An 18,532-nucleotide genomic window follows, 5' to 3' on the forward strand; every position below is an offset into this window, starting at 1 on the left:
CTATTTCTATTACAATCTTGGCAGGTTATTAATGTGTTTCAAAAGATGGTTTTTACATTTCACCCAGTATTTTTAAAGTTTTGTACTTAAAAATGTCAGAGTATTTAATCACCATTTTTTTGCCAAAAAATGAAGCCTCTTTAACTCTTCAAACTTTGAACTTTTAATGAATTCAATGTTCTGCATGCTGGTTGGGAAAAAAAAAATGTTAAAAGTCCATAGTAACTCAAATAATAATTCATTCAGTTCTTTCCATTTCTTCGTTTCATTTAATCTGCTTTTCAGTCCATTTTGTGGGGATACAATACTAAAATCTTCTGTGATTATAGCAATTAAAAAAATCAAGGAGGAGAAGCACTTCTGGAGTGACACCAGAAGGAGCTCTGCTGGCCCTCTCCCCAGCGAAACAACCATAACGGGTGAAAATCATTAAAAAAAATCATTTTAAGTATCTGGAATTTTTTTCTAAGGATACACAGCAAGTGGAGAAATATGTGGGAAAACATAGTAACCTCAGAAGACTGAGAGTCTGTCATTTCAGTTATACCCAACTCCCCTTCCACCCCCAGCTCAAGGTGAAGGAAGGTCTATTCTGGGCTTGGATAACCAAGAAGATGGGGGCTCCCTCTGCCCCTCAGCTTGTGGTCTATGATTACTTTTCCTCTCAGTGAGAGACAGGCCACAAGTTTTTCTCATCCTCCCCAGTTCAGTGTTGCAGAAACTTAATTCAGGCAAGCACTGAAGTCTGAGACCCACTCATTCCACCAAATTCCCAATTGATGATTGCCTTCATCCCGGTTTGTTCATTTAGGAGAGATTCCACATGAGGAAAGGAAAGCCAAGACCAAGTGCTACCATCCCCACTTAGTACTCTCCTCCCAGAGAAGGGATGTCTTTGGGAGATAAGCAGACAATTACATAGGTTCTGCAAAGGGCTGGAGGCAATCTGTCATCACAGAGAGCTTCATAGCTCACCCCAAGGCAACTGGTGTTATTTGGAACAGAGTATGGAGAAGTTCAAGCCTAAAGATTTTGTTGGCGGAGAAAAAGAATATTTTGGTGGTGAGTTTAGGGAAGGCTGGTAGCTTCATGATAGCAACAAGTGAAATGGTAGATTAACTAGAAGTTTAGTAAAGAGAAGCAGGGGAAAATATGCTAAGAAGTTCTATCCTGGGGCATGACCAAAACCCAAAGACTGGTCTCAAAGACTGACTTTGCAAAAAAGCTGACCTTGATGGATTTGTGGAGGGATTTATGTGCTAAAGCATTATTCAAGGAAAAGAAAAGCTATCAGCTATCATTTATTAAAGTTTAACAACTGGGAAAATATAAGACTAGAGGCAGATCAGTTAGAATCTTAGTCTAAAGATCAATGAAAAACAGCCCAGCTAAAACCAGAGTCATCTCTAAGCAAGATGGATATCAGGATGATTGCACATGTCTAAGGCTGTGCCTTCTGAGGGTTGACATTAGAGCCTGCACACTAAAGTGGAAGTAGAATTCACTGAAATAGTCTAGCCAAGTCACTAAGCAACTAAACAAGCAACAACTATAGTAAGCCCTCAGTTTGCAGGAAGATCAATACCCACAGTTGTTATGTCAAGTTTTCCACAAATAAAAATTGCAAAACATACAAAGAAACAGGAAAGTGTGAACAATACATAGGAAAGACAAAAATAAAAGAAAAGCAACAGAAACTACATTTGAAAGGGCATAAATGTTGGATTCAGTAAAGGTTTCAAAGCAGCTATTACAAATATGTTCAAGAACTAAAGGAAACCATCTTTAAAGAATTAAAGCCATGATGATGATGTCTTATCAAATAGACAATGTCAATAAAGAGAGAAATTATAAAAAAGAACTAAATAGAGTTTTTGATAGTAAAAGTAGAGTAAACAATGTGAAAAATGAAAACTAACTAAGGGGCTAAATGGCAGGTTTAAATTGACATAAGAATCAATGAACTTGAAGACAGATCAATAGAGATTTTGTAATTTGAAGAACAAATAGAAAAAAGAATGTAGAAAAATCAACAGCACTTGAGAGAAATGTGGGATGCCATAAAGTAGAACAGAAGTACCAGACAACATTTTAAAGAGAAAGGAGGAAAGAATTCTTTTAAAAATGGCTGAAATATCCCAAATTTGATTAAAAAAACATCATCTATCCAAGAAGCTTAATGAACTCCAATCAGGATGAATACAAGGAGATCAACGTCCAGACACATTATAGTCAAAAGTTTGAAAAACAAAGGTAGAGGGAAAATCGTGAAAACAGAAAGAAAAAAATGACTTCTCAAGGACTTGGGATTTCCTAAAAGACTAAAAGCTGACTTATTGTCCAAAACAAAGGAGATTGAAGACAGTGGGATGACATATTCAAAGTGCTGAAAGAAAATATTACAAATCAAAATTCTTATGTCAAGCAAAAGTGTCCTTCAAAAAGTGAGGATAAAATAAAGACATTGCCATGTACACAAAGCTGACCTAATTTTTTAACCTGTCTTACCAGGCATGCTAAAGGAAGTTGTTCAGACTGAAGGCAAGTGATCTTAGTAATTCAGATCCACGTAAAAAAAAAAAAGTATTGGTAAAAGTATATAGGTAATTATAAAAGATACTATAATTGGAACTTTTCTTCAATTTCTTGTTTTTTAGAGCTTATTTAAAAAGTTGTGTAAAACAATATGTATGTAATAATTTTGTTGCACTTATATTTACAAAGGAAGTGAGTGGAAGCAAAGCTGCATTAAAGTGATAAAATGACATGAGACCATAAATCTACAGGAAGGAGAAGAGAACAGAAAATGGTAAATGAGAAGGTTAATATAACAAACCCTATAAATATGTCATTATTTTCCTCTCTTTTCTTAGCTTCTTTAAAGATATAAAATTATGCAAAGTGATAATTACAGTAATGTATTGTTGTATACATAATATGTACACCAGTGTAAAAGATTGGTAGTGCAAAAAAGAAGATGGAAAATAGACACCATTTACAGAAGTCACATTTCTTTATCTCACTGGAACTAAGTACTATAAATCTATAGTATACGCTGATCAATTAAGATGTATATTGCGTCTTAGAACAACCACTAGGGAAGCAACTCAGAAGTATAGTGAAAAAATAATCACAGGAATTAAAATAATAAACATTCTCGTTTCTTCTCTCAGCTTCTTAGAAGACATACAATTATATAAAGTAATAATTAGAACCCTGCATTGTTGGGTTTGTAACATGACCATGCTACATATAACAATAAGATCATGGGAAGAGGGAAAAGGGAAGAGTGCTATAAAGGAGTACATTTCTATATCTCATTAGAATCAAGTTAGTATTCATCTGACATGGATTCTGTTAATATGTCTACTGTAAGCCTAGAAACCACTAAGAAAATAACTTAAAAACATGGTGAAATAATGAATAAAGAAATTAAAATGACCCACCAAAATTATTAATGAAATATTAATAAAATCAATGAAAAAAATAAGGAACAGAAGAACAAAAAGACATGAAACATATGTAAACGAAAAAATAAAGTAACAAATATAAACTCAAACATCAATACTAAGTATGAATGAATTAAACAATCCGATCAAAGGATAAAAATTATGAAGCTGGATTTAATATTTTAATTTTTAATTTTTTAATTTTTTAATGCTTACTTATCTTTGAGAGAGAGAGAGAGGACCAGCAGAGGAGGCGCAGAAAGAGAGGGAGACACAGAATTCAAACCAGGCTCCAGGCTGCAGGCTCTGAGCTGTCAGCACAGAGCCCAATGCGGGTCTTGAACTCATGAGCTGTGAGATCATGACCTGAGCCAAAGTCGGATGCTTAACTGACTGAGCCACCCAGGAGTCCCATGTGAGGTTGGATTTTAAATGAAAGATCCAATTAGATGTTGTCTACAAGAGACACATCTTATATTTAAAGATCTAATAATAGTTTGAAAGTAGAAGTTTGAAAAAAGTTCTCTACAAACAGCAACAATAAAAGAAGTGGAGTAGCCATGCTGTCATTGGGCAAATAGACTTATACACACACAAAAAATAGTACTAGAGATAAAAGAAAGACATTTTATAATGATAGAATTGTCAGTGCCACGTATTATATAGTAATTACAACATTTATAACATGTATGCCCCTAACAACAGTATCCTAAAACACATGAAATCTGACAGAGTTAAAGAGAGAAATAGAATATTAAACAATAGTAATTTAAGCCTTCAATACTCCTCTTCTGATAGTGGATAGAATAACTAGGCAGAAGATCAACAAAAATATAGAAGACTTACACAACACTATAAATCAACTAGAGCTAATAGAAGTCTCTGGAACATTCCATCCAAAAACAGCAGAATAAACATTCTTCTCAAACACACATGAAAATTTCCCAGGACAGATCATAGTTTGTCATGAAATAGACTCAATAAATTTAAAAGGTTTACAACCATATACAGTATGTCTCCAACCGAAATTGAATAAAATTACAAACCAATAATAGAAGGTAATTTGGAAAATTTATAATTGTGTTGAAATTAAACCGTATATTCCTAAATAACCAACGGGTCAAAGAAAAAAAAAATGACAAGAAACATTAGAAAATACTATAAAATGAATGAAAATGAAAATACAAAATTATGGGATGCAGCTAAAGCAGTTTTTACAGGGAAATTTGTAACTATAAATGCCTATAATTAAAAAAGAAAGATCTCAAATCAGTAATCTAACTTCCACTTTAAGATACTGGAAAAGAGGGGTGCCTGGGTGGCTCAGTGGGTTAAGTGTCAGACTTCGCTCAGGTCATGATCTCACGGTCTGTGAGTTTGAGCCCTGTGTCGGGCTCTGTGCTGACAGCTCAGAGCCTGGAGCCTGCTTCAGATTCTGTGTCTCCCTCTCTCTCTGACCCTCCCCCATTCATGCTCTGTCTCTCTCTGTCTCAAAAATAAATAAACATTAAAAGAAAAAATTAAAAAAAAAAAGATACTGGAAAAGAACAAACTAAACCTAATGCCAGCTGAAGGAGGAAAATAATAAATATTAGAGCATAAATTAATAAAGAATTAAAATACAATTGAAAAAATACAAGTGAAACAAAAAATTATCAATTTTGCCCATATTTTCAAAGAACCCAACCTTTAGTTTATTTTTTTTAATTTTTTTTCATGTTTACTTATTTTTGAGAGAGACAGAGTGCAAGCGGGGGAAAGGCAGAGAGAGAGGAAAACACAGAATCTGAAGCAGGCTCCAGGCTCCAGGCTCTGAGCTGTCAGCACGGAGCCTGATATGGGGCTCAAACCCACAAGCCATGAGATCATGACCTGAACCGAAGTCAGACACGCAACTGACTGAGCCACCCACGTGCCCCAAAGAACCAAACCTTTCGGTAGACCAAGAAAAAAAGAGAGAAGATTCAAATTACTAAAATCTAGAATGAAAGAGGACACATCATGACTGACTTTACAGAAATAAAATGGTTCATAAGGGAATACTTATAAAGAACTGCATGCCAGTGAATTAGATAAAGGAAATAGACAAATTCCTAGAAAGACAGAAACTATCCATATGACTCAAGAAGAAATAGAAAATCTGAATAGACTTATAACAAAGAGGTTGGACTAGTAATTTGAAACCTTTCCACAAAGAAAAGCACAGGTCTAATGGCTTTATTGGTGAATGCTACTAAACATTTAAATAAGAAATACCAATTCTTCATAAACTTTTCTTAAAAACATAAAGGAGGGAATAAATTGCAACACATTCTATGTGGTCAGAATTTTTGTAATATATCTATGAGGGATTTTTATTCAGAATATATTAAAAAAAAAAAAACTCTGACAACTTAATGAAGATATACATACCCAATTAAAAAATGAGAAAAGGATCTGAATACACATTTCTCCCAAGAAGTTATACAAATGGCCCATAAATGCATGGACAAGTGTTCAACATCATTAGCCTTTAGGCAAATCAATCTCAAAAGATATCACCTTACATCCACTATGATGACTAAAATAAAAAAAGACAGTTAAAAAGTGGTAGCAAGGGTGTTGAGAAATTGGAACTCTTATATATTGCTGGTAGAGATGTAAAATGGTGCAGCCACTTTGGAAAATAGTCTAGCACTTTCTCAAAGGTTAAACATAAAGTTAACATATGACCCAGCATTTTCACTCCTAGGTACATACTCAAGGGAAATGAAAACATATGTCCATACAAAATCTTTCACATGAATGTTCATAGAAGCATTATTCATAATAGCCAATTGATAAATCCATTCAGTTGATGAATGGATAATGTTGTTTGTTCACACAATGGGATATTATTTTCCAAGAAAAAGTACTGGAGCTACAACATGGATGAAGCTTGAAAACATTATGCTCAGTGAAAGCACTTAAGTCACAAAAGACCACATATTGTATGATTCCACTTATATAAAACATCCAGAATTGGCAAATCTACAAATACAGAAAACAGATTGATATTGCCTAAGTCTGGGTGAGGCAGGAAGAAGTGGAGTAGGTAGGAGATTGAGTACTAAGAGTACAGGCTTTTGGGGGGGAGGAGTTGTGAAATTTTCTGAAACGGATTGTGATGATCGTTGCACGGCCGTAGAATTTATTAAAAAGTGTTGCATTATATCTTTTAATGGGTGAGTTGCATGGTACATGAAATATCTCTCAAAGCTGTTATAAAATTCTTAGGAAAGCGAGTGCTAAGGTGTACATTTGAAAAATTGCATGACTTTTTTTTTCTGTTTAGCATATATTGCTAGAAGTTAATCTCATGATTTACACACTATAATGCACTAGAAACTAGAAAAAAACAAGGATCAGAAGAACCACTTTTATATTACTTAGTCTGTCGTTTACATGTTGAACTGTGGAATATTGATGGCTTCTTTCTCTTGTAGAGGATTCAGACACAGTGAAATGCTCACGATTCAGAGGACCTTAGTGATCCTCTAGTGTAGCACCGCTCCCACACCCACTTTTTAAAGGAGATATGGAAAAGAATGAAGCCTTCCTAGATAAAGTGGCTTACCTAAAGTCCAGGGGCATTAGAGATTGAACTATAACCCAGGTCTTCTGCTTCCTAGACTGGGATTTCTTCATTAGTTCAGATTATACTGCAGTTGCGAAACATCATATTTTGACTCTTCATTATTTATTTGTGCTTGGCTTCATCCATATTCAAAATACCTATGTCTAAGGTCATAGCTTAACCCCTGATGGCAGGACTTGGTTTTACTCCTTTATTTTCTTATGCAAGATTTCCTATTTGTATTCCTATTTCCTATTCGTTTCATTTATGAAGCATTGTGGAGCCCATATTATCTACCAATCTCTGTGCCCTGAAATTGCTGTCTTTGCACGGGACCACAAATATTAATAAAATAAATACTTTACATGTAACCTGTGCTACTAAGGTGAAAAAAACACACACACAATAACAAATAATAACAGTTTAGTGATATGGGAACATAGAACAGGAAGCAGCTAACGCTATTTAAAAGTAAGACTATTCCCAACAGAATTAGAAGGTGGAGAAGGAAGTATGTTCTAAGGAAAGGAAACAGCATGTCCTAAAGGGCACAATCATGTTAGAAATGTAGCCAAAAAGACAGTACAGGGGAGGAGAATGAGCAAGTACTTCAAGAGGAGCTATCAGTCTTAACTTTGTAATTAAAATATAACATGCAAATAGAAAAAGGCACATATCTAAAGGTAGCTAGCCCTCAGTGAATTTTCACAAAGAGAGCAGGCCTATGTAGTCAACAGACAGAATAAGAAACTGAATGTTATCAACAACCCAGAAATCCTCCTCCGCCTCTCCAGATACTACCTCCCTGCAAAAGTAGCCACAATCCTATTAAAAGGCTTAAAAAGAGAATGAGACAATTAGCATAGAAGATCAACCAAAATAGAAAGGGATTAATAGAGTAGAGAAAAAAAAATTAGCAAGCTATTGGAATAGTCTAGGTAGGAGATAAGAATGACAAGTAATTCCGATAGGGATGAAGAGAATAAAAGAAATCAGAAATTTAAGGGCATATTTCTCAAACTTGACTATACGTCAGCGTTATCTGGGAGCTTTAAACAGAATATAAATCCAACACCCCCTGAATCTCTGGGTTTAAGTACCAGGAATAAACATTTACAAAGCCCTCTTCATATGTTTTCTCATGTGCAAGCGAATTTAGGAACTGCTGACTTCAGAGACAGAATTCACAGCTTACGGGAGACTAATTAACTTCAGGAAATGAGAAAGAGGGACCAGTCAATGGGACCATGGAATTTCTGTCTTCAGCAGGTGGGAGAATAAAAACAAGAAATTTGTTGAGTTTGGGGTGACTCTGGAGCATCAGAAGTAAACAGATGATAGGATACTGAAATTATTAGTCTTGAATTAAGAATGGACTGATGAAAATTTGGGAAATTTTAAATGTATGTGTTAGTTAATCCAATTGTATTAGATTGTGTACTTATTTGAAGCATTCTTCAATTTCTTTGTAGTGGTTGATGGAGAAGTGACTACACTTTAGTTATCTTGAACTAAGTGTCTACTCCTCTTTTCCAAATGGGGTGTTAAGTGATTTAGAATAGTTTAGTAAATATGGATGTCTATGACATCTTTGAATATAATTAATAGCCATGGGTAATCTGAATTGATTTCCTTCTGCTGTAGCTGTCACTAGTATTTTGAATGAAGGGAGAGGTAATTGGAGAAAAATATCAGTGTCACAGCAATATTATACACACAGATACCTTTTAACTTGAACCATTGGTGACCCTATGTAATTAAGCAGTAGAATAAAAGAGACAACAGGTGTAACTACTGCTCCTTTGTATGTTATGGATGGACAGTAACAACTCACTTTAAGAAAAAAAATTTAAAGGGCACTTGCTTTCCTTAAAATATGAAAGACAAGAATTTCTTGGTCTCTTTGGTATGTGACTTGAAGGGTTCTTTCAAATTTGCAAGTACGCTTTGTTTAGCCATTTAGAATGAAACTAATGGCAATGAATACAGTCATCAGAAAAAATATGGCAGTCCATTTCCAAATATTTTTTTAATCTGTGTTATTTGAAGAAGCTTATAGACTTAGTCCTAGAGCTCTACAAGTGTTGATTTATAACAATACACTAAACATTGGATTAGAGAATCCAATTCTGCTTCACATGTCTTGGTAACACAATAAAAAATTGAAAATAAGACCAGAGGCACCTGGGTGGCTTAGTCAGTTGAGCATACCAACTCTTGATTTCAGCTCAGATCATGATCTTGCAGTTCGTGGCATGGAGCCCTAAGTCGGGCTCTGCGCGGACCTTGTGGAGCCTGCTTGGCATGCTCGCTCTCTCTCTCTCTCTCTCTCTCTCTCTCTCTCCCTCTCCTTCCCCACTTGTGATCTCTGTTTCTCTCTCAAAATATACAAATTTTTAAAAAAAATAAGAAAACCTGCTCTATCAGAGAATCATAAATCAGATAGTGTGGGTCTGTGCTTTGTCTACTTAGTGGATTCTCCGATTTATGATGTCCTCAGGTACTGAAGGGTGTGAAGGGCACCTTGCTTTTTTTTCACTCTTTCCCCCTCCCCTAGTATTGATTGAGAGCAAAAATAAATAAGTAAAGGAGTAATATATAAACTGAGTGAAAATATCTAGGCTCTGACCAACCAGGTATTAATCTTGCTCCTTTATTGAGTCTGTTGAGTTATGTTACTTTCATCTATTGGAATTCAAACCGGTATCATTCTCTTTAACTTTTAGTGAGTTTTCTTCACACTTTAGCATGCTATAAATTTGGTCTGTGGTCAAAACAGTTTTAACTAAGAACGATCACCTGAAATTATAATACAATCCCTATGAAAGTATGATTTGAATTTTTTCAAGATTTTTCTTTAAAGAAAAATGTATGTTTTTATTTTATTACTTGATAGAGATTTTCCATGTGTGTTAACATGAGTATGAAATGTGTGGTTAGTAATAATTTGCTTAAGCCCAGTGGTGTTATACATATTTAGCATAAATGTCACCACTCCTAAACTACATTATCAATATCAGTGTATTTCACTGGGCTTATTCATTCTCTATGTCTTATTAATGAAACTAAAAAACTCCAGGTAAAATCTATCACTTTTTGTCTCTCTTCTCTAGCACTCTGTGCATACTTCCAGCCTGATGCTTACCACCAGGTCCTCTGTCCTGCCCAACTTTAGGGGGACATTCACACTGTGGCCTTTTGAATAGCTGTGTGTGTTCAAATCCAGAGGGCATTGTTTACATAGGCCGCAATGTGAATTTACCCCTGGAGTTGTGCAACATGGGGGCTCTGCTTATGTTGTTAAACCATAACTATTAACTTATTAATAGTTAATATTAACAGATTAGTTATCTGTTTGCCCCACTAGAGAGAAAGGTACTTGAGGACAAGAATAATGTCATGTTCAACATCGCATACCTGTTTCTAGCAGACTGCCTGGCACATTGGTAGTGCTGAATAAGCGTTTATTGTGCAAGTAAATAGGCAAACACATTTGATTCATGGAATAGTTCTCTAGAAAGCAGTCATGTCATAAGTGCACCATGTGATTCAGATGTCCTTCCACCATCTTTTGTTGCTAGACTAAAACTTAGCAGCTTAACAGAAGAACCATTTTATTATATCATGTGATTTTCATGAGCTATGGAATTCAGGCAGGGTTCAGCTGGTTGGCTTTTTTGGTTCCACATGGCATCAACGAGGGGCTGGGGATAGCTGGTCTGGTCTGGAGCATCCCAGATAAGTTCATTTACATGCCTGACTCCTGCAGTGAGGTGGCTGGAACAGCTGGTGGTCAGGATTGCTTTCCTTTTAGCTGGTGGTCAGGATTGCTTTCTTTTTCCTCGTGGCTGGTTTGGGCTTCTTCACAGCAGGGTGGTCTCAGGGTAGCTGGACTTCTCACGTGGCAGCTCAGGGCTTTAAAAGCAAGTGCTACCAAAGATCAAGTCAGAAGATGCAAGGTTCACTTCTATGGCCTTTTGTTGGTCAAGTAAGTAGCTAAGGCTGGCTTAGATTCCAAGGGAAGGAGATTAAACTTTACCTATGAGGGGAGGAAAGGCAAAGGATTTTTGACCATCTTTAATGTGCCACCGATATTTGTATCCAACCTTTATTTTTTACACTTGATCTTAGCCAAAAGGCCAAGAAGCGATGTATCCAACCTTTATTTTTTAAGAAAGAGGTTAAGTAAATTGAGAAGTAACTGACACTAATAAGGTGTATATGTTTCGTGACTTCTATTAGGAGTGGCATCTTTTCCACCCAATCTCCCAAATCATCTGCATCTATAGCTGTGCATGTGTCAAGTTTACAGTATAAGTAAGGAAAGGAATCTTAGTAAACTTTTGAGGTCAATTTCACCATTATAAAGTGTCTTTACAAAGTTCCTGAAAATTAACTTGAAAGTTTAGAATATGTTTTATGCATTCTGTTGAATAATGCTGGAGACAGCACATTTCATAAATATTATCATTAAACTTCAGGGGAAAATGTCAAAGATAATCTCCCACTGTCTATACCTAGGAATTTTAAGGTGTATGTTAGAGATATCTGATTTTTACATACTTCTGGGCTAAAAGTATTGTGGCCATTCCTTCATGGAGTTGTGTGTGCTCTGGTTAGCTCATCTGTCTCTGTCTGAAGGGTTCAAATATGACTTTCTGAGGGGTAACCTTGCCCCTGCCTATTTAATCCCTTGACTCACCATAAAGTAGTTCTCTGGTGGTCTTCTACGCAGGGGCTTATACTTGTTTGTTTTCTTAGTCTTCAGCGGAGAATATCAATCCTACTCACAGCTCAGCTGCTAAAACCTAAACTCAACTGGCAACAGAATACAGCTGTTGTCCAGCTACTTGGAAGGAAGTATATATAATCCCTTGCCACTGAATACCTTTAAAAGCTCAATGGAAAGAAATAATATTTGTGGAGGACATCCTGGAAAGCACCATCCTATCTCTAAAAACTCACCCCTCTCCCCTTTGGTTAAGTCAGACAAGTTAGGATTGCCTGTCTTAGAATGCATCACTTTGAATCTGATAGATTTGCCTATCATAAAAGACAGTCTTACAGACTCCCTGCAACAAAGTAAGAATGCTGAGTACATCATACAAAGTTCTCACTACACATATGAAATGAAATATTATTCCTCAGTTTTAGTATCAAGATTACTTGTTTACTCCTATGTGACTGGTTTGTTTTTGTGGACACCATGAATCATATGATCGGTCAGATTTCCTTTTTCTGCTAGCTGATAGCAAGTCTGTAGACAGTGGCTGGACTCTGCCAAGCGTAAGTGACTTCTTGGCATTAGATGATCTGCATTAGGGTAACTCCTGGTCCCACTGAACTCTTCTAACCTTATTTTCCCTTTGTCCACTTTTTCTTAATTTTAAAAACATAAATTATCTTGCTATGTTTTAAGTGAATCCATGACTTGCTTTAAACCATTTTAAGAACAATAATGGGGTACAAATTAATACAAATTCAAATGAGCAGGTGCTGGGGACCTGCTGGTCTATTTTTCACCTATGCTGGGATAAGGTAGCTCCTTCTAGAGTTGAATTTAAAACCTCTGTAGAATAGCATTCATATTAATATTACTGTTTTTAATTATTGTAAATAGATATAGCTAAGCCTATGGAAGACTCATGGAAAGAGATACCTAATTCTATTGTGCAATTATGTAGTCACAGAGAGTTAGCAACTTGGGGAGCAGGGAGGACTCAAACCACAAACCTTACTATGCAAATGCTGGTCTTGCAGAGGGAGTGTCTCGTTCTGATGCCTGAGCCTGGGGCAAGGGATTCTTGGCATCTCAGCCTGGCACAAGGACTTTAACTCCCACAAAAACAATCTTCTAACTTGTGTTTATATGTAGTAAAAATATTACTGCCATTATATATGGTATAAAAGTGCATATAAATACCTATTTTAGACACATAAGTATAATTTTTGAGTTTATGTGGATATCTACATAATTTTGCAACACTGTTTCTATGAAAAAAATGTATTCCAAATTTTAAATAGCCTTATTAGTCAATCTACTGAGCCAGGGGCGCCTGGGTGGCTCAATCAGTTAAGCCTTCGACTTAGATTTGGTTCATGATCTCATCTGGGTTTGAGCCCCATGTCAGGCTATACATTGGAGCCCACTTCGGATTCTCTGTTCCTTCTCTCTCTGCCACTCCCCCGCTTGTGCTCTCTCTTTCTCTCAAAAATAAATAGATAAACATTAACAAAAAATTCTGACCAAGATTTACTTGTGAGCTGGGACTTCTTTTGCCTGTATTTGTGCTTATATTGAACAGATCTGGAGGAGGTTAGAAAATGAATTTAGGTCACCTCTTCATTTAACACATAAAGGAAAGATAATTAATATTACAAAGGGTTTTGCTTTTTGCAATTCCTTAGTAAAGGAATTCTCCTCCTTGATAGTTTACATGTGTGTTTCTTTACAAAACTATAAATATTATATCTTTACTTGTAAACTTTCTTTGTACAGTATGCTACTAAATATATAGTGGCTGAATTAGAGGGGAATTGAAAAACATATTTAAACTATCACTTATTTAACAAATATTCAACTGGTAACTGCTTAATAGTGAAATTAATACTGCATAAAATTACATTTGGGACTATATTTAAACAAGTAGAAACAAGAAAATGAGAATGATTTTAAAAAATAAGATTCATGAGAAAAGTAAAAATTTCCAGAGAATGGCTCTTAGCTATGTTTATTTTGAACAGATAATGAAATCAAATTAACTTTTCTTCTTCATATGATAACCCTATTTATCTTGTGACAACATCTTTGCCACCCAAGTGATGAGAGTGGGTGTTTAGAAAGGTTCATAATAGCGCCCTAAATGTGAAACTCTGAAGAAAAAGAGGCGGCAGGGCATTGCAGTGAGCTTCTGGATACATTTGAGGAAATATTTGAGGAAGGTGTGTGTGTGTGTGTGTGTGTGTGTGTGTGTGTGAGAGAGAGAGAGAGAGAGCGAGCGAGAGAGAGCGCACACGTGCGGGGGTCGGGGGGCAGGGGGAGAGCAAAGGGAACTGAACAAACATTTATCTGTTAATCCTATACTGGCAAGGCATTATTCCAAGAAATCCAGAGTGAGAGAAAAGGCAAAGTGAGATAAAGAAGGAGAGAAAACAAAAACCAAGAGGTCCATTACCAGGCCGACCACAGTGTCGCAGAAGGCACAGCTGACTGCTTTGTCTGATGGGACATCTGAGAGGCCATATGCTGCATCTGAAAACAATCCATTATAGGAGGACTAGGGGTAAACCATTTATCTGCTGGTTCTTTCCAGCATCATATCTCTCATTGGTCGGCCCCACAGAGCATTCTCAGCCCTGAAACTTTGCCTTGTATGACTGGGCGGCTCTTGCTGTCCTGGTGACAGCTGTGTGTGAGGGGCTTCTCACTGGGTGGCAGTGGACAGAGCAGGGCCTTTGTGACTGGGGGGGATGCGCTGAGCTGTCTCTAGGGTTACGATCCTGAGTGAAGTGGGCAGGGCTGAGCCTACACTGAGGTCAGCACGTACACTTCAGATAATCTCTACTCTTAAATTCTGCAGAGCCACCAACAACTATACTAACATTTGTTTGCTGCTTACTATACTCCAGGTTTTATTCTAAGCATTTGATTTACATTATCTCTTCTCATACTCAAACACATGTAAAAAAGACACTACTATTATTTCTATTTGATAGGCAAGTGAACTGAGACAGAGAGGGTATGGAGGAGCTGCCTAATAAATCTTGATCACAAAACATCTAAGCCTTACTCTGTCAAAGCTGGGCAGAGCCAATTAATCCACTGAATGAGGAATATACTTTAATTTTATGTCTTTCCAAATAGTTGACTTCAATAGTTTCAGATTTCATAACAATTTTATGGATAACAATTAATTTATAAGAACAACTCCAGTCGAGTAGCTTTTTAAGAAGTGTTACAACCAGTGTCTCCGTGATCAGAGCCTTTTAGATTTCCTCTTCGCTTCAAAATGTCTTCCTTTTGATGATTTCATTGCAATGTAGTATCTCTTTCAGAGGGAAAAAGGAAAAGAGAAGAAATTCAGTGAGTATTCATGGGTGATCAGATCTCCAAAATGGTTGGATGTAAAGACTGGTCGAAATAAAATCCTTAGGAAATCTAGAGTCTTTGTTTAGTGACCACCTTCTATCGCCCCACATAGTGTGGATGGCATGAAAGAGTCCTTCAGTAGGCTGAGCTTCAACTACTGAATTGAAAATTATTGCACTCTGATCACTCATGAGTAACTTTCCGAAGGATGGACAATTGTGGATAACTTAGCAGCCAACCGACAAAAGAAATGCCATGAGCAGAGCCGATTATTTTATTGTCATTCAATTGATGAATAAAGTGGATGTGGGCTCGGTGTTATGATTAATAATAAGTCACTTGGTTATGTGTTATGTGCACAAAGAAAATTCCACATCTTGACCTTGAGAGAAAATAGTCTTGTAATTTTGGGGATAGTCTTAATGTAATTATTACCATCTGGGTCTTTTGTTGAATTTCCCCCCATTTCTAATGCTGTTAGCAGCAATATCCTTGATTCTGTTATCGAGGATCCCTTGGAATAATAGTGACCTCACAGGAATGATTAATGACTCTTAATCAGAGAATGGGGACAGGCGTCCAAGCACCCATTCAAACACTGAATATAATTAGCATATTCACTTTTCAGAAGCCAGTCACTTTTTGTTATGGTTTGTGCTGGAGTTCTTGGACTGAAACTTGTAAGTAATTATTTCACATCCCTTTATTTATTGCAGTGACCTCTAATGCTAAGCATGCTTTTAATTTTGGGAGAAGACTGCCTGTTGCGTGACTTCTTAGGGTCTATGCTTTTGATGTTGGATAGTTTGTCCTCAGTAATAGTCTAATTATCCCTCTGGAGGAGATGTTTTGTTTTCAAAGGAGATTATTCATGGCTTAAATCGGATACCCCAAAGCTGCCAAGTAATAAAAAAGATGGTTACGATTCTAAATCTTCTTGCCTAACTACTAAGTAAAAGCCAGAAATGTTGGTGTTATTTTGGTGACCACACTATTGCATTCTTCTTGCAAAACTGCATAATTGAAGGGGTGGGGTCTGTTTTGCATTCCATCTAAACTGACTTTTATAGCCCTTAGAAAGCTGGAAATCTGCTTCATGTTTAATATCTCTTTCCACAACACATTAGGTTCATCCTTTTTTCACTTAAATCACTGAAAAGCATCAATGTTCAGGTTTTTTTCCAAATCCAAGTGATGGATACCCTTAATATCTTTTTATGCTGAAATATGTTCCAATACAATCCTCTATTGTTGATCTCTTACTTTTATGTGCAGTCTTAATGTGCCAAATGATTTAGTCCCAACTTTATTTCTTAATAAGTAATAAATAATATTTCAGAGATAGCGCTAAAATAGTTCCAGTTATGGAATGATGAATTAAAGAGATATGGCAAACATGATAAATGCAAATGCATATGTAACATCTGTTTTGGTAAGCTGGAAATTTCCTACCTTGTGGGAAGCATTTCAGAGCATATCTCTTCCCTATTTTGCACTTAGCCTGGAAGGAAGTTCTTGATGCCTGGATGCAGTGTCTGTGCCCACCCTCCACCCCCCATCCCTGATTCCCCCACCTAGGGTTAACATAAGATGGGAACCAAAGAAAAATCAAACAATGAATCTCAAAGAAAGACCAGAAGTAAATATCTGAGCCAAAAAATCTGAGTCAGAGATAGCGCTAAAATAGTTCCAGTTATGGAATGATGAATTAAAGAGATATGGCAAACATGATAAAGTCCCCTAGCCTGTCTGCCATAGCACCATGCCTGAGAGTCCCGCCTAAATCTCTCCCCTAAACCATTCCACATGGATGTCTAGCTTGTTCTCAAAGGAGGCAGCTTTTCATACCTGCCTTACTCAATGTTTCTGGACACCACCGAACTTTAGTTATTTTTTTTCTTTCTCCAGGTAAAATAAATAATCACTATTTATGACATACTATATTTATACAACCCAGGATAGTGACTTGGTTACCTCTCAAATACTTTCCAATCATGGTTCTGTAACTTTCAAATATAATACTATTAGGACATATGGGCTAGGTCTCTGAACAGCCAACATAACTGCTATTGTACAGGAAGTTATACTGTAAAATAAATGTGACTTCAAATCTTAGTCAAATACAGATAAAAATCCTTCAGGTTTTATATCGTCTTCCCCATTAGCAACATCTTTTAATTTTTCTCCTTTATTCATAAAGTGTAAGCAAATTCTTTCTTGTAGTTGTATTGGTTTAGATATCCCTGCCTGAATGAGTAACTCTAGACTTTTTTTGCTACAAATTCCCCCTCTTTAGTGCCCACTTACTTCATATTTTACCTTGTTTCAGCTCATTTTTCACTGCCTTTTTCCTTAAAACTATTTTCAAAAACTTGAATTTTCTGTCTTTTAGGGCTTTTAAAAAAAATATCTTATTAAGGTCTAAATTGACTATAGTCTCTTTCATGCCACTAGCCAGTGAGTACTCCCTGAATTCTAAAAACAAAATCATTTTCCACTTGTAAATTCATATTTCATTCAAGTTTTTGGACATTTTTCTTTGCCTTCTATTAATAAGTAGATAACTATCAATTCTTGGCCAAAAAAACAAATAGGAAATTTCATCTACATTTTTAAAAAAGATCTATACAATGTAGTATTTTTCTTTTAGTCTTACAAGTTACAGTGAAGTTAACCTTCCTGTGTAATAATTGCCTCATACTGAAAAATGTCACACATCAGTCATCTGTCTTTTCAGAAGGGACCACTGCCCAACTGCCAAGCCCAAGAGTGAGTATGGATTTAAAAACAGTTGACAGAGTGTTGAAGGAATGAACAGGATAGGTATAAATGCTTGTCTCCTAGGAGTTAACTCAAGGTCCACATGTCCTATCACCTTCCCATAGTATGAAGGTATTTTGTAAGTAATAAAAGTATAAATTTTTCTCCTTCTCTTTTTTGGTAATATTTACAATGATAATTATAATTGCTATTATTACCGTTAACAGTTGGTGTAATAGAAGAGGTTTTGGAGCCAGGCAGACTTGGGTTTGAATTCCAACTCCACCATTGTGTGGCCTTGGACAAGCCTTGGACTCAGACTCTTCCTCTGAGTCCTAGTGGCTTTATCTATAAAACAGCAGATAAGAACACCTACTTATTGTGAGGCTATAGTTGTACACCTAAAGTATTTTTCTACTGTCTGACATATAATATTTCAAAGTTCTTTTATAAAAAGTATTATCAATACCTCAGCCGCTTCAAAAACTGTTTTAAGACATAAAAGAAGTTATTTAGCTATATCAAATCAGAGTTTCAGAACTAGAAGAACCTAGAAATCACTGATTTATAAAGGTTTCTCCAGTTTTATGAGCACAGAAATTAACTTTGATATCTTCAGAACCTTCAGATTGCCAGGAA

General features: G+C 36.1%; 1 long non-coding RNA gene across 1 annotated transcript; it reads right to left on the reverse strand.

Annotated features, from left to right (window-relative positions):
• Window positions 1-10,641: 10,641 nt before the first annotated feature.
• Window positions 10,642-14,507, reverse strand: LOC125918982 (uncharacterized). Its single transcript, XR_007456653.1, has 2 exons — window positions 14,220-14,507; window positions 10,642-11,083 (listed from the first exon to the last, which is right to left on the reverse strand). It is a non-coding gene; the product is annotated as an uncharacterized LOC125918982 (long non-coding RNA).
• Window positions 14,508-18,532: the final 4,025 nt, after the last annotated feature.

This window comes from Panthera uncia, chromosome B4 (assembly GCF_023721935.1).
Source record: "Panthera uncia isolate 11264 chromosome B4, Puncia_PCG_1.0, whole genome shotgun sequence".
Taxonomy (NCBI): domain Eukaryota; kingdom Metazoa; phylum Chordata; class Mammalia; order Carnivora; family Felidae; genus Panthera; species Panthera uncia.